Source organism: Amphiura filiformis, chromosome 19, assembly GCF_039555335.1.
Source record: "Amphiura filiformis chromosome 19, Afil_fr2py, whole genome shotgun sequence".
NCBI lineage: Eukaryota > Metazoa > Echinodermata > Ophiuroidea > Amphilepidida > Amphiuridae > Amphiura > Amphiura filiformis.
The window spans coordinates 12,629,620-12,647,355 of NC_092646.1; positions in this window are offsets into that span (position 1 = coordinate 12,629,620).

A 17,736-nucleotide genomic window follows, 5' to 3' on the forward strand; every position below is an offset into this window, starting at 1 on the left:
CATGATAATTTTTTTAAAATTTCCTTTCCATTTGTTAGTATTTTGTCTGATGTTCTAAATCCATTATACAAGTGTTTACCCCTTGTAGAGATGCAAACAAGATTGTTACTTAAAAATGACACATTTTAACATTACATCAAACAACCGTGAATATGGTACAGGTAATGATGGTTTACGTAATATACCGACCGTAATGTAAACCAACGAATTGTCCTTACAGTTGCGGCTATAACCACGTATATTCGTCACGGTCTATACCCATCCAGTCACTAAGTTCGTATCTGAGTGACATTGATATGATCTTGTGTATTGACTGATAGTAATAGGCTGTTACCATGTCATTGATTTGCCCTATTAACGTTTTATTTGGCATGTAAATACGATCTCCTCTCCGGGTGTTTGCCCTTGTCCCTGCGGACATGAAACCTATGCAATTGGTTAAAACATCCCGGTAAAACATGCACCAAATAATTAAAATTAAAAAAAAAAGCAGTGTCATCTGGTCATGCAAAATACCTTCAAATGAGTACAGACATGACTAGTATGGGTAAAGTATGTCCTGAAATAGCCGTAAAAATGATTTCTGAGAGTTGTTAGACTTCTATGACTTGTGCATAAGGAATCCAGCGGTGTATATCGAACGAGCCACCTTATCTGACATTCCGTACGTGTCTACGGCCGTTTCTTGCATGTCCTTTTTCTCTCACTTACACGAATCGCAATGTTAATTGTGAGACTTTATTCACACATACGCGTGTTATATCTGCTCTGTCTCAATTCGTGTATATTTTTGCTACCTTATTTTGACCTGCTTAGAGAAATTGCTTAATAGGATTATGCACTATTAGTCAGAATGCGTTTCTAGGTTTCTAAAGGACATTAAAAATGTCACAAAAGCACACCGATGACATCTTATACTGGGTGTTTCTATACCATTTTTAACCTTAGTGTATCTTGTTAAGAATTGGGAAGCATAATGAGATCACTTGAATCACCTAATTTGCTATTATAGTAATTGAGTTGATTTAAAGATAAAAAAAATTTACCATTATAATTCTGGACAACAGCGCATTAACACGCCACATTTGTATTTGACAAGTATACTTCAAATGTTGGTAAATAATTACAAACATAATAAACCAAAAGAAAAAAGAAAAGTTGTATTTCGACATTCTTAATAAAAATTTTATGTTGCTAGCCTTACCGACACGTCGTCCAAGCGATGTTACAGTGTAAGACAATCTTATTGTTAAAGCAAATTTTAACACATGTACAACACACAAAATGACAGTCCGTTTCAATTGTGATGAGAAGGTGGCATTTTATTAACCATTGTTGTACATTAGCAATCATACATATTATATCAAGTATAATTGAATACGCTGGCTAATATATAATAATCGGTCAAGAAGGAGGAGAAGAAGAAGAAGAAGAAGAAGATGATGATGACGAAGAAGAGGAGGAGGAGGAAGAGGAAGAAGAAGACGGAGAAGGAGGAAAAGAAGAAGAATGTGCATGGTTTTCATATAATGCGATTATTGACTTCATTGACTCATGTTAAATAAGATTAATATTTAGAAGTACACTGCAGGCTAAAACTGGTCAAATATGGCTCCTTCTACCCCTCTCACCTTAAAACAATTTTGTCCATCTACAGAACTCATGCATTTTGGTATGGAGTGTTAAGGAATTGCATTCATTTTTTGTAATGTAACAATGCTTATTGGACAAGAACGGATCAATCTTTTGCTAGATAAAATTTTGTACTGCTTGAGGGGATTGTTATTGACCGTCTTTGGTAACCATTCACTACGGGCAAAAATACATCACCTGACAACGGACAGGTGGACACGCATACGATGTGCTGACTATATATGAATTCAATTTTCCTGGGGAACGCGACCTACATTGTTCTAAGCAAAGTTTTAATATCTATCTATAAGATTTGTTTATAAGAATTTAATTTTACACTCGCAGAAAAAAGATTCCAAAATTCATTTACATGTATAAAGTTAGTAGCAACTTTTAGTACTATGCTTTGTTTTGAAAATGTATTGCTTTTGGTGTTAGGTAGAACAGATACATATACAAGAATCTAAAATTTGTGATGACGATGTGATTAAAAGATTAAAACGAACGGCAAGACCAGAAATCATATCTTCCAAGTAAGAACACAATATCTGCAAATATATCACAAAATAGATACCGCCTTTTTACTTGGAGACAGGCGTTTTTAAATTAGTCTGTGCAACACATAAAATGCGATATACCTATAAGTAAACAACATATCAGATACTGCCTTTTTATTTTGGAGCCACATACTTTCGCACCAGTTTGTTACCAATGTAAAATGCAGTATACAGATACCAGGGCGATATACCGTAAGTACTTTATGTACTTTGTTTCAATTTCAGGAAATGCTCTACCAACATTTTCTTCCGTTTAAGTGTCTTTTTCAACGCAGTAATCACTGGGTTATAGTTATAGGACACAGACGTACTACATTGTGGTTTCATATAATGCATCAAACATTAATTCTGTCGAAATGTATTATTTGAGTGAGGTTTCTGAACACATTTATCTTTGTCAAATCTAAGATTTAAGCGGTCACACCCACGTAGTACAAAACATACCGGTAGAGTAATAGCAGACATGTCACGAAAGATTTTATTACGTGTAACAATTCAGCTGTATCAGTACTTAAGATGATGTTTGCTCGAAGAGTTCGCCACATTAAAATTTAGTTTTAAACACAAATTCCATATGAATTTTAATACATGTGGATTTTGGTAAATATGCTTAAGTCTATTTTAAATACCCTATCTGTCAAGTTGTATTTTGTGATGTGCAACGAAAATAAAATAACTAAACAAAAACGTAAACAAACGCAAAAGGCAAAAGAAAACATTTAAAGGCAAAAAGACAAGCAAATAGACAAACCAATAGGTGAGTAATCATGGGCTCAAGTAACTGGGCTGAATCTTCTCTCAAAATTGTGGTGTTTTGGAAAAGCTTTAAGAGACTGCTCATTTGCTAAATGGACTCTCCATGAAAAGCGAATCCTGCTAGACTCACTAGTTATAACCGCTTAAAACCGTTGCACTAATTCCTACCTATGATTTTGACACATTGTTGCTCAACACGGCGGTGGAAACGGCACCAAATTCCACCAGATAAAAGTTAAAAAATCCTGTTACTTTGTGTCAAATAACCACATGCAAGAAATACTAAAAGTAATGTTTCTACTGGTTGATATCCATTTCTTTAAAAATATTAAGACTAAATTTTCTAAAAGAATTTTGTATTTTGGTCATTATGTCGTCTGCTATCGATTCGCGCGCAGAATGGGTTATAATAAAAGCAGCTACAATGCTACATGTAGTAGTTAGCCATATGGGTAATCTCTGATGGGTTAGGTCGTATGGTTTGGTTAGGATTATGGCACCTGAACGATATGCTGTGAAGTATTAACGTGATTAGCTACAAAATCTGAAGAACGTTTTATAGTCAAGGATATAATGCGCCATTATACTAAAATAATTAGAAATTAGTAAGTTAGCGCCACAGTTTGCACATGTAATTTTCAGTCTTTCATGAGCTTTCATGGTCCTAATCTGTGCATATTTCTAATCGGTGAATAGAGTAACTGTCATCACTAGAGATTATGATTAGGATTGGCCGTTGGGATTTAGGGTTCGGATAAAGGTAAGTGTTACGTTGTAGGGCTATAGATGTAGGGAAAATTTATAGCTAAGATTACAACTTGAAAAATCCGTCGTAATAATCCATGTACTGCAATATTGTAGACCTAATTGTTTTTGGTGTTTTTGGGAAAAAATCCATATCTTCAATACGAAAGGTCAAAATTTTCAATTGATCGCCGGCTGTTCATCCCAGCTACAAACACTTTAAGTACATATCATTAGATTTAGAAAGTTTACTTCGAGGACTGTTAAATAGCAAAGATTTGTCATAAAATGTGTATTATATATATCGCAAAACATCAAACCTAGTTGTTATCAGAAGAACATTCCTCGTATTCAGAATTCAATTAGATATGTGTAATGTGCTCTCATGGCCCACACAAAATACTGTCGAAACGTTCATACCAGAGTTTTAAGTTGTAAAATGCAAATGCACACCGTATTTAAGGCATAATTAACGTAATACTATCTGCCACAATTAAATGCGCCGTAAATATAATTTAGATGGCTGTTGAATAGACAAGAACGTTGAATGAAAAATATGGTATTGCGCGGCAACAACACATTCACCCCGCCCAGGTTAAATCCACAGTACCTGTAAATAATTCACAAACACAGATACGGTATTGCCTTTTCATCTGGATGTTTGGACAAAAGTATTAATTATGTCGAGTAAAAACACAAAAAATACGTTTTTTATAACTTTAAAGTAAAATAAGTTTCCAAAGTTAAAAGGCTGTCAATTTAAAATGCAGATACAAAATATGAACTCACTTCCCCCATTAACCCTATTCAGGCTTTTCATGAATATTTACCAGCCATTCTGGTTACCTATTAAGCTTTAAAATATGTCGAGGAGAACATCTTCACTCATTTTTACAGTTCATCACGTTCTCTTTTCACAGATAACAACCTCTACTGGTACTGATTACCAAATCGATTCCAAAAGACCTGTAATCTAATTTACTAGAAGAAAGATACACTGTCATTATTATTGAGACCATTTTACTTGTTTAGTAAATAGATCTTAGTGATGCCATACTTTATGAGTCTTATGAGAATTCAACATCTGTTAGCTGGCTCGTACGAGGAAATCAAAAGTCAAGTAAAGGACTCTACAGAATAATTGCATGATAACTTTCAAGTTATATGATCAAGTGATATCAAATAAATGCTTCAGCGAAGATCATTAAACATTAGAAATATAAGAAAGAAAAAAAAACCCGGCACACATAAAAAAACGCACAAAGAACAAAACAAAACGAAACAAAAAGCCAGATATATAAGAGGCAGAGAAATATCTACTCAGAGTCACGAATTAACAGGACAGTACCGTAGTCAGGTATAGTGACATAGCTTGACAACAATCCTCAATTAACCTTTAGCCCAGACAGATAACCAAAACTTATTTTGCCAAAATATGTACATTTTCTTTTTCCCGCTTTTAATTTGCCTGTACATTAAAGAGTTCAGTTAACCGTGAATCCTATATTCTTGGTAGATTCGATATGGTAGGTATTTAATCTAAGTAGTGTCAATCTTGGGGTTTATCAGTCTAAAATCAGTAAACAGACACGATATAGGTCAAGCTGGAAGTACTGGTTATGGATCATGATGACAAACTATACAAATATACAACGAAAATTATGATCATTCTCGTCATGGTATAGACTACTTAGTATATTTGATTCGAAATTTCATTGAAATATGTATGATGTCCAAACAAAGAAAACTAAACAATCTACTATAGAAATGGCTAAGCAATGCGCACACATGAGCATCATTATGATAAAATTAACACTTGTCTTACCTATTGTTTTTTGGGTTACACGGTCTATGGGTATGAGTACCATAAATTAGTACCAACATTCGCCATCTGAATATTATTTGCGGGAAGTTTGATTCATTATCAACAACACAACACCCGTTGTGATGTGTAAGAACTCTCATAAACGATGTGCTCAAAACTAAAACACCCGGAACACAATACGCTCTATTTAAATCTCAACAGGCTGTCTCAAAAGGGTTTTTTTATGTACCACCTTGTCTGCCTTCAAAGGCTTATGTTGGTGCTTTATTGAAATATTATTCTTTCCTGGTTTGTCTAATCCCTCGTTTTGTTTGTTTAGTGTCCGACTTCCTTTTAAAAAAAATATTTTGTTACGTCTTCTTGGTAGCAATAATGAAGAACATGTTTTTATCAAAAAAAAATTGATGAATAAACTCATTATCATTCATTTCGGTCATAAAAAATTATATAAATACACTGTTGTTTTCATAAAATTGAAAATCCCATACACAATCCTGTACAATAAGACCGAGCAGCATGTGTTTAATAAGCTAATTAGAAACTTCAATTGTCGAGTACTTTCATACCCAAACACTTAACTGATCTGAATCTGGGTATACACAAATTGAGTCAGAATTGCAAATCAAGTGGCTTACTTTAATTCTTTAATACTTACGCATACTACCAAGTTATAACCATGATAACTGCGTTACAAACGCTGAAAATAGCTGATTTATGGAAATTTATTACCGAAGCATTATTGGCTGTCTTCATTTATAGCTGACCAATGGTAGGCAATTATACCCCGGTTTGTACTTATTCATGTTATTTAAAAAGAATTCACTTCTATGGACAGTCACACATAGTATATAAATAACGTTTAATACACACTTAAATGATCAACTGCGATGAGTAGCTGATCGGTTTGGAAGGGTTAACACAATCATGATTGTATAGTGTATACCGGAGCACTACTTTCGGACTCTGTTGCTATTTTATAATAGTATGCTATCCAGAGAAGTCGCGTACGCGCTCGATTGAACGCCTCGCGCCTAGTACACGCTAGTTATTGTGTTTTACTTGGTTTACTTGAATGTACATAATGTGGCAATTGAAATTAGATTGTTGAAAGGTGAACATGAAGTCACGTGGGTCCCTTTTTTAGCTTTATGATACCCCGGTATCGGGTGAAAATATAATTAAACTTGAGCTAATTGAGCATGATAACATGCATTAAAAGACAAAATTGGCTTGTTTTTAGAAATGTTTCCCTTTACTGATAGAAACTGAATAGATTCCAAATGAGATTCTATCATTCAGTATCATAGGTACTGATATACTGGTACATAGGTAATGATTACTGCTCAAGTTTAAATTGTATGCCACTTTGACATAAGAAATTTCTACTTCAAAATATATCCTTTCGTCTGCTCTTTTCTTTTGATTGCGCGCCAGTTTTAAGGACTGTAATAATCTCATGTCAAACTACACAATACAAGAACCCATGAACAGTTTTGATCCACTATCAAATTTGGACTCGGAAAGCGACCTGTTAACTAGTCTTGATTGCCAAAATTCAAGCGTCAGCAGTATTGACTCTCTACCAAGCTCATCAAACCTTTGTGATAGCTTGCCTGCTCATTGTTCTAGCCCAAAGCCTGCAAAAAAGGCAAAGCAAAAAACTAAGCCCAAGCATAAGCCGCTTAAGATTTTGAATGTAAACTGTCAAAGTGTTAAAGGTAAAGCAGCTAGTTTTCATTTGCTTCTGGAATCAGAGGATCCAGATGTCATTGTTGGGACTGAATCGTGGCTACATGATGGAATTTCATCGGGTGAAATTTTTCCGCCTCATTACCAAGTTTTCCGCAAGGATCGCGAAACTGATCCCCACGGGGGAGTGTTTTTAGCCATCAAAATACTCTTATTGCTTCTGAAGAAAAAGACTTAGCTACTCAGACTGAATCAATCTGGGCAAGCATCCACGTTAAGGGTGTCAGCCCAGTGTATATCAGGGCTTTTACAGATCTCAAACGACAAATGAAGATTATATCAAACAATTAGACATTGCTCTTAGCAAAATTCCTAAACAAGCGTCAATATGGTTGCTGGGAGACTTTAACCTGCCAGATGTAGACTGGGAAAAGTTTGCTTTTAAAAGTGGTGGCAGGTATCCAGCCCCTAGCAAGGCTATGATTGACATTGCAATGGACCATAACTTATTCCAAAAAGTCGACAAGCCAACAAGGGAAAAAAGTATTTTGGACTTGTGCTTTACAAACAGCCCATCGTTTGTCAAGAATGTTAGTGTTCAAGCAGGCATCAGCGATCACGATGTTGTTGTTATTGATGCCGATGTGAAACCTAAGCTCATGCGCCCAGCTAAACGCAAAATCTTCATGTATAAAAAGGCAAATCACCAAAATATCTCTGATGATGTTAGTGCTTTTGATCAGAAGTTATCGCCAGACTTTATCAGAAATCATAGTGTGGATGAAATCTGGTCGCTCTTCAGAGATACACTTTTGGCTTCAATGGACAAACATATCCCTTCTAAAATGAGTACCTCAAGGTTCAATTTGCCTTGGGTAAACCGCAACATTAAGAAAGACATTCGCAAGAAAAAGCGTTATTATAAACAAGCCAGGAAGAGTGGGACTTCCAAAAGTTGGGAGAAATTCAGAACTCAGCGTAGAAACACTGATAGGAAGATTCGCAGGGCCTACAGAAATTATGTGAGAGATACGGTTGGGGGTAGCCTGAAAGAAAACAATACAAAGCCTTTCTGGAATTTCCTGAAAACCAAGAAACAGGAAGTGTTTGGTGTTTCCACCCTGAAGACAGCTGATGGAAAGTTTGCTTCATCGACAACAGAAAAGGCAAATGCACTTAACGATCAATTTTGCTCGGTATTTACAAAGGAGGACCACAGAAATGCCCCTAGTCATAAGACTCATGATATAACAGACATATCCGGCATCACTATAACCACTCCTGTTGTCGAAAAGCTGCTGAAAGAGATCAAGCCAAACAAAGCTGCGGGCCCAGATGAAATACCCGGCAGAGTTCTACGCGAATGTGCATCGAGCGTGGCTCCTGTTTTAAGCAAGATCTTTAATAAGTCTCTGTCTTCCGGTGAGCTCCCAAGAGATTGGCTGAATGCAAACGTGGTGCCACTTTTCAAGAATGGAGATCGTTCAGACCCGGCGAACTATCGTCCTGTATCCCTTACATCTATCTCGTGTAAACTACTGGAGCACATTATCCACCATCACATAATGAATCATCTAGATTATCATAACATTCTGTATGACAAGCAGCATGGCTTCAGAAAAGGACTCTCTTGTGAAACCCAACTTGCAGGTTTAATTGATGATCTTGCAAAAATTGTGGACTCTAAAGGCCAAGCTGACTTAATAATAATGGATTTCAGTAAGGCCTTTGACACCGTGCCGCATAAACGCCTGCTTCTTAAACTTCACAATGTTGGGATACGAAATAATATCCTCACCTGGATTGAGAGCTTTCTGACTAAAAGACATCAAAAGTTGTTCTGGAGGGGCATCGTCATCAGAAGCCACAGTGACATCTGGTGTGCCCCAAGGGACGGTTCTCGGCCATTGCTGTTTTTAATATACATTAACGATTTGCCAAATAACATCAAGTCCAGAGTATATAGAGAGATTAAGTCATCAAGCGACCAGCTTCAGCTTCAGGCAGACATAAATGAAGTCTCTGATTGGGAGAAAACATGGCAGATGAGCTTTAATAAAAACAAATGTTTTTCGATGGGAGTTACGCATAAAAGGAAACCTGAAATCCAAACGTACAACATGGACGACACTCCATTGGAGGACGTCAAAAGTTATCCTTATCTTGGTGTAGAGATATCTAAAGACTTGAACTGGGGTTCTCATATAAACAAGATCAGTAACAAAGCAAATAGAATGCTGGGATTGCTACGGAGAAATATATTCAGCTGCCCTGCAGATGTTAAATCAATTGCCTATAAGGCACTTGTTCGACCCAGGTTGGAGTACTGTAATACTATCTGGGACCCACACCACAAAACTCACAAATATAATGTCGAGAAAATTCAAAGAAGAGCAGCGCGTTTCGTCTCAAGAGACTACAGCAGAGAAACAAGTGCATCTGCTTTGGTTCAAGACCTAGGATGGGACACTCTGGAAGTTCGTCGCACTAAAGCCAGGCTAGCCCTGATTTACAAGGAGTCACGGGGACTGTTACCCAGTAACATAGAACAATTTATTCATAAAAACACTCTCGCCGTATGCATGGACAATATTCATATAAGACACCCAGTTTCAACAAGGATTGTTTAAAATATTCACTCTATCCAAGAACTTTACCTGAATGGAATCTTTTGCCTGAGGAAATGAAGTTGGCACCGAGCGTGGACAGTTTTAAAACTGCTTTAGATACTTTGGACATAAATAATTTAGTCATCCGCGCACACTTCAGGATTTAATTTGCTGCTACCCACATGACCAGACCTGTACCGAGATAACCCTACAGGGTGATGAGTACAGTACTTAAGCAGAAGCAGAAGCAGAAACATTAATGGGTATAACATGGCAAAGGTTATGACGGTTTACCTAGCATACCGTAATGTAAACTAACAAATTGTTCTTAATTTACAGTTTTGTACGGATAACCACGTGCATTCATCTATACATCCCATCGCTAATTTCGTATCCGAGTGACATTGATATGATCTTGTGTATTGACTTACAGTAATAGACTGTTACCAAGCCATTGATTTGCCCTATTAACGTTTTATTTGGCATGTAAATACGATCTCCTCTCCGGGTGTTTGCCCTTGTCCCCGCGGACATGCAGCCTATGCAATAATTGGTTAAAACATCCCGGTAAAACATGCACCAAATAATTAAAAAAATGCAGTGTCATCTGGTCATGCAAAATATCTTCAAATGAGTACAGACATGACTAGTATGGGTAAAGTATGTCCTGAAATAGCCGTAAAAATGACTTCTGAGAGTTGTTTGACTTCTATGACTTGTGCATAGGGAATCCAGCGGTGTATATTGAACGAGCCACCTTATCTGACACTCCGTACGTGTCTACGGCCGTTTCTTGCATGTCCTTTTTCTCGCACTTACACGAATCGCAATGTTAATTGTGAGACTTTATTCACACATACGCGTGTTATATCTGCTCTTTCTCAATTCCTGTATATTTTTGCTACCTTATTTTGACCTGCTTAGAGAAATTGCTTAATAGGATTATGCACTATTAGTCAGAATGCGTTTCTAGGTTTCTAAAGGGCATTAAAAATGTCACAAAAGCACACCGATGACATCTTATACTGGGTGTTTCTTTATCATCTTTTACCTTAGTGTATCTTGTAAAGTATTGGGAAGCATAATGAGATCACCTAATTTGCTATTATAGTAATTGAGTTGATTAAAAGATTTAAAAAAATTTACCATTATAATTCTGGACAACAGCGCATTAACACGCCACATTTGTATTTGACAAGTATACTTCAAATGTTGGTAAATAATTACAAACATAATAAACCAAAAGAAAAAAGAAAAGTTGTATTTCGACATTCTTAATAAAAATTTTATGTTGCTAGCCTTACCGACACGTCGTCCAAGCGATGTTACAGTGTAACACAATCTTATTGTTAAAGCAAATATTAACACATGTACAACACACAAAATGACAGTCCGTTTCAATTGTGATGAGAAGGTGGCATTTTATTAACCATTGTTGTACATTAGCAATCATACATATTATATCAAGTATAATTGAATACGCTGGCTAATATATAATAATCGGTCAAGAAGGAGGAGAAGAAGAAGAAGAAGAAGATGATGATGACGAAGAAGAGGAGGAGGAGGAAGAGGAAGAAGAAGACGGAGAAGGAGGAAAAGAAGAAGAATGTGCATGGTTTTCATATAATGCGATTATTGACTTCATTGACTCATTTTAAATAAGATTAATATTTAGAAGTACACTGCAGGCTAAAACTGGTCAAATATGGCTCCTTCTACCCCTCTCACCTTAAAACAATTTTGTCCATCTACAGAACTCATGCATTTTGGTATGGAGTGTTAAGGAATTGCATTCATTTTTTGTAATGTAACAATGCTTATTGGACAAGAACGGATCAATCTTTTGCTAGATAAAATTTTGTACTGCTTGAGGGGATTGTTATTGACCGTCTTTGGTAACCATTCACTACGGGCAAAAATACATCACCTGACAACGGACAGGTGGACACGCATAAGATGTGCTGACTATATATGAATTCAATTTTCCAGGGCAACGCGACCTACATTGTTCCAAGTAAAGTTTTAATATCTATAGATTTGTTTATAAGAATTTAATTCTACACTCGCAGAAAAAAAGGTCCAAAAGGGTTCTCATTTTCATGTATAACGTTAGTAGCCAATGTTTAGTATTACGCTTTGCTATAAAAATATATTGCTTTTGGTGTTCAGGATATGGTAGAATAGATAATAATACACTTTAAACCATACACATATACAAGAATCCATATTTTGTGATGACGATGTGATTAAAAGATTAAAACGAACGGCAAGACCAGAAATCATATCTTCCAAGTAAGAACACAATATCTGCAAATACATCGCAAAATAGATACCGCCTGTTTACTTGGAGAAAAGTGTTTTTAAATTAGTCTGCCCTACATATAAAATGAGGCATACTTATAAGTAAACAACATATCAGATACTGCCTTTTTATTTTGGAGCCACATACTTTTGCATCAGCCAGTTCTCAATGTAAAATGCAGTATACAGATACCAGGGCGATAAACCCTAAGTACTTTATGTACTTTGTTTCAATATTAGGAAATGCTCTACCAACATTTTATTCCGTTTAAGTGTCTTTTACAACGCAGTAATCATTGGGTTATAGTTATAGGACACAGACGTATGTAAGAGCCCAGTACGTACGTACTGCATTACGGTTTCATATATTGCATCAAACATTAATCATCGAATGTATTATTTGTGTGAGGTTTCTGAACACATTTATCTGTGTCAAATCTAAGATTTAAGCGGTCACACTCTCGTAGTACAAAACATATCGGTAGAATTATAGCAACTGTATTTCTGTACCAGACTTTGGTCAAGAAAGATTTTATTATGTGTAACAATTAAGCTGTATCAGTACTTAAGATGATGTTAGCTCGAAGAGTTCGCCGCATTAATATTTAATTTTAAACACAAATTCCATATGAATTTTAATACATGTTGATTTTGTTAAAGATGCTTAAGGGTAGACGAGGTATTGTTGGTCGAAGCAACCTAAAAATCGATTTTCATTATCTGGATCAATATATTATTGAAAATTAACACGTTGATGTTTTGCAAAAGTTCATTCTACAAATCGTATACTTTGAAAACTTGCTTAATTTATTGTTGTTAATTAGTTACGTACATTTTACAAAAGTGTTGTTGTTTCAGCCCTCTTTACAACATAACTCAAGAACCACGGTACCTACAAAAGTATTTCTGTGATATTTGAATTCTTCTACACGCTCGCAAGGAAATGAGCAATGCAATTTTTGCCAAAGCTCACTACCATTCGCAAGATGTTGTGAACTACCAAATCGCAACACTTTAAAATAGTGTATTAAATAGTCTATTTAAAGACCCTATCTGTAAGTTGTATTTTGTGACGTGCAACGAAAATAAAATAACTAAACAAAAACGTAAACAAACGCAAAAGGCAAAAGAAAACAATTAAAGGCAAATAGACAAGCAAATGGAGAAACCAATAGATGAGTAATCATGGGCTCAAGTAACTGGGCCGTTAGACCATTGATAGATTAAATATTTTATAAAGAAACAAATAAACAGCACTACAACTTATAATGCAAACCTTAATTGAAAATGATTATTTTAATACATGTATTAAACTTTCAGCAAGTTATTTTATTTTCAAAAAAGGAAACAATGTCGTTAAATGCAACCGTTTAACGGTTATTTAACATCATATAATCAGCTTTCCATAATGTATAAGAAATAACACTTCCTGTAAACCAGAATGAACAGGTAAATTATTCTGAAAATATTGATGTAATTACTTTATCAAACACCCTGCATCACTAACCCCATTCTTATTCTGAAGGTTAATGGCACACTAGAATACCCATCTGTCTGTAAGCCTCGAGATAAAAGAAAAATCTTCTCTCAAAATTGTGGTGTTTTATAATCAAGGATATAATGCGCCATTAAACTAAAATAATTAGGAATTAGTAAGTTAGCGCCACAGTTTGCACATGTAATTTTCATTGTTTCAAGAGCTTTCATGGTCGTAATTTGAGCACATTTCTAATCGGTGAATAGAGTAACTGTCATCACTAGATATTATGATTAGGGTTGACCGGTTGGGATTTAGGGTTAAGATAAGGGCAAGTGTTACGTTGTAGGGCTATAGATGTAGACCTAATTGTTTTTGGTGTTTTGGGAAATACGAAAGGTCAAAATTTCTAATTGATCGTCGGCTTTTCATCCCAGCTGCTTACACTTTAAGTACATATCATTAGATTTAGAAAGTTTCGAGGACTAGAAAAAAGATACACTGTCTATAAATAGGAACATATGTAAATGCTTGTTACCCTAGATAGAATCCCACATATGACAATCTCTAAAGACTTCGTTCGTTACCCCTTATACACGTGTGTATTCATAGAATGACATTTCAATATCCTAGGTACACAACATCATACCCATAACGTGAGGTTAATTTATAATGTATGGATATTATTGAACTATGTCATTATCATTGAGACCATTTTACTTGTTTAGTAAATAGATGCTACTGATGCCATACTTTATGAGTCTTTTGAGAATTCAACATCTGTTAGCTGGCTCGTACGAGGAAATCAAAAGTCAAGTAAAGGACTCTGCAGAATAATTACATGATAACTATTTGAGCAAGTGATATCAAATAAATGCTTCATTGAAGGGTATATTAAACACACATTTTCCAAGTACATAAATAATAATTGAATCAGAAAACCGGGTAAGAAGATCAAGTGGAAGAGCCGGAATGCTAAGTATCAAGAGTGAAGATGTACATCATTTTGACTGAACGCTCTAAATTCGACTGTTCAGTGGGTAAGTGCAATAGCTGCCTTGTGAACATTTGGACATTTGGCAATTTACACAGAGTATATTTTACTCATCTACACATGATAGCTACACATGTCAGCTATTGCACTTACCCACTTCTGGCACTTAGCAGTTGCATTGACACGATATTAGATTTTTTTCTTCTTTCTTTATACTTCGGGCTAATTTATTTTGCTATAGGAAAGAAGAATGAATGAAAGAACGAAACAAAGAAGAAACGAAACAAAGCAACACGAAGGAAAACAACCCCCCCCCAAAAAAACCCACCCCCCAAAAAAAACCCAACAACACAAAAAAAACATCTCTCAAGTCCCGATAGATGAGACGCCCAAAAGTATCTACACAGAGTCACATATTTAACAGGACAGTGCCGTCGTCAAGTATAGTGACAAAGCTTGACACCAATCCTCAATTAACCTTTAGGCCAGAGAGATAACCAAAACTTATTTTGCCAAAATATGTACATGTTCTTTTTTCCCGCTTCTCGATTGCTTGTACATTCAAGAGTTCAATTAACCTTCTATCCTATATTCTTGGTATATTCGATATGGTAGGTATTTAATCTAAGTAGTTTCAATCGTAGTGTTTATCAGTCTAAAATCAGTAAACAGACACGATATAGGTCAAGCTGGAAGTACTGGTTATGGATTATAATAGCAAACTATATAAATATACAACGAAAATAATAATATGATCATTCCCGTCATGTTATAGAATACTTCGTATATTAATTGGTTCGAAACTTTATGGTAATGATGCATACATAAACAATACTAAATAATCTACTTTTGAAAGGGCTAACCAATGCACACACTGATCGGGAGTCTATGCTGCAACCCCTCAACAATTGAAGTAACCAAGTGGGGCTGAATATCAACATGAGCAAAATAAACAATTTCGTTCAACAGATTTGTCAGCAAGAAGCAAACCTACATTTACCAAACAGCACTAGAAGAAGAAGAATACCGTATGTGTACTTGGGTAAAGTTGTCAAAATGAGCTACAACCACTTTGACGAAGTTAGAAGAAGAGCAAGAGGGGTGCTTATGGAAACTTGAATGAGGATGAGATGATGCAGAGCAATATGCCATTAATAATGTCTTAAAAAGAAAGTCTACAACCAGAGTGTCCTCCCAGCCATGACACATGGCTCAGAAATTTGGCTCAGAGAATGGAGCAGAATTGAGAGTGGCTCAATACAGTATGGAAAGGAGCATGCTAGGGATCACAAAAAGAGACAGAAAAACAAATGAGTGGATCAGAAGCATGACACAGGTCACCGATGTCATCCAGACTGTTAAACAAAAGAAGTGGTCTTGGGCTGGTCACCGAGTTAGAACATCAGATGGACGATGGACCAAACTTGTTACAGAATGGATACCTAGAAATGGTACTAGGCAACCAGGAAGACATAAAGTTAGATGGAGGGAGGAAATTACAAAATTTCTTGATGTAACCTGGATGAGAAAGACGTGGAATAAATCAGAGTGGCGTCACCTTGGAGAGACCTTCACCCTGCAGTGGGTCGATGATGGCTTATGATGATGATGATGATGATGAATGCACACTCACACATGGCATTATTATGGTAAAATAAACTCTTGTCTTACATATTGTTTTTTGGTTACACGGTCCATTTACTAACCCCAATCAAGAATTACTATACCATCATACAAGGTGTCCCATAAAAAGGTTACATGTAGAGAATGAACCGCATGTTGTGATGGTACAACAAAACAATGTAATTTTTTCAGATATTGTTTATTGATACTTCTTGTAACTGTTTGCTAAGTTTCAATTCCGTACCTTAAAAGCAACTTTACCTTTGGGCGCAAGATGACAGGGGTGCCAAGAGTGGCCAACCATCACAATATCGCACAACAATAGTTAAACACACACACATCTTTGTTTTCAAATTTTTTTCTTTATTACTTTTATGTTTTTCTTATTTTTCATTGTTGAACTTATTGCACAAAAGAAAGATATTGAACAATTAAATATTGTACACTGAAAATAAATCGGTTTTATAACTTCTTGGACTCTTGGTGGTAACAAATAAAAGAAGATGGTCATTAGAGAAGAACACGTTTTTGGTGAAAGAAGTTCTGCACGCTTGTGCTTAGGCCTTGTTTGGATTTTGTTGACTTGAAATCGGTGCTCTTTGTTTTTACATTTCTGCCTGAACTCTTGAAATAAAACTGAACAAGTTTTATTTGTTGTTTATCAGAATAAAATACTGCATCTGCCATGCTATGGCTGAGCCTACTCAAGTGCCCCGCCAAATGCATGTGGGCTGTGACGGTAAATGAACCGCGTGTTGCATTATGTCATGTAAAGAGCTTGCTCAGGAATGCATGGAATGCAGACTAAGTACGTAGGTTGTGAACTTGACATTCACAGGGGTACTAGTAGAGGGTACATAGATTACGTCATGAAAAGGATATTTATATTTGTCAACATTAACTTAGATTATTTTCAAAAATCTACATGTAACCTTTTTTTGGGACACCCGGTATATATTTTGTGCAATGACACTGTGTAAAACCAATTCACCGGGCCAATTAACAGCGTTTGAGTACTTTTGTTTATATTATTTGTGTCATCAATCATATTTAATCTAATTATGATTTCTTTAACACATGTTCAAATCAAATATTAGTGTTTGAAGTTTATTTTGAAACATATTTTATTCCTAATTACAGTGTAAATGCCCTTGGTTCACTTGGTCTATGCATTATTTTAGCATTTTTCCTCCTTTGCACTGTATTTGGCACCCCGTTATGGTACATGAATTCATGATTATGATTTATTTTTCCATTCAATATGATATCAATCATTACATTTTGTGCAATGAGTTCGTGTGAAACCAGTTTACTGCGTTTCAGTACTTTCGTTTATATTATTTTAGAAATTGTGATCAATTATATTTAATATAAATATGATTTCTTTAACTCATGTTCAAAACAAATTTGGGTGTTTGAAGTTTATTTTGAATCATGTTTTGCGTAATGTATTGTTCGTCATGTTTATTTTGTTACGACTTCTAGGTAGCAATCATGGAGAACATATTGTTAACAAAAAGAATCGATGA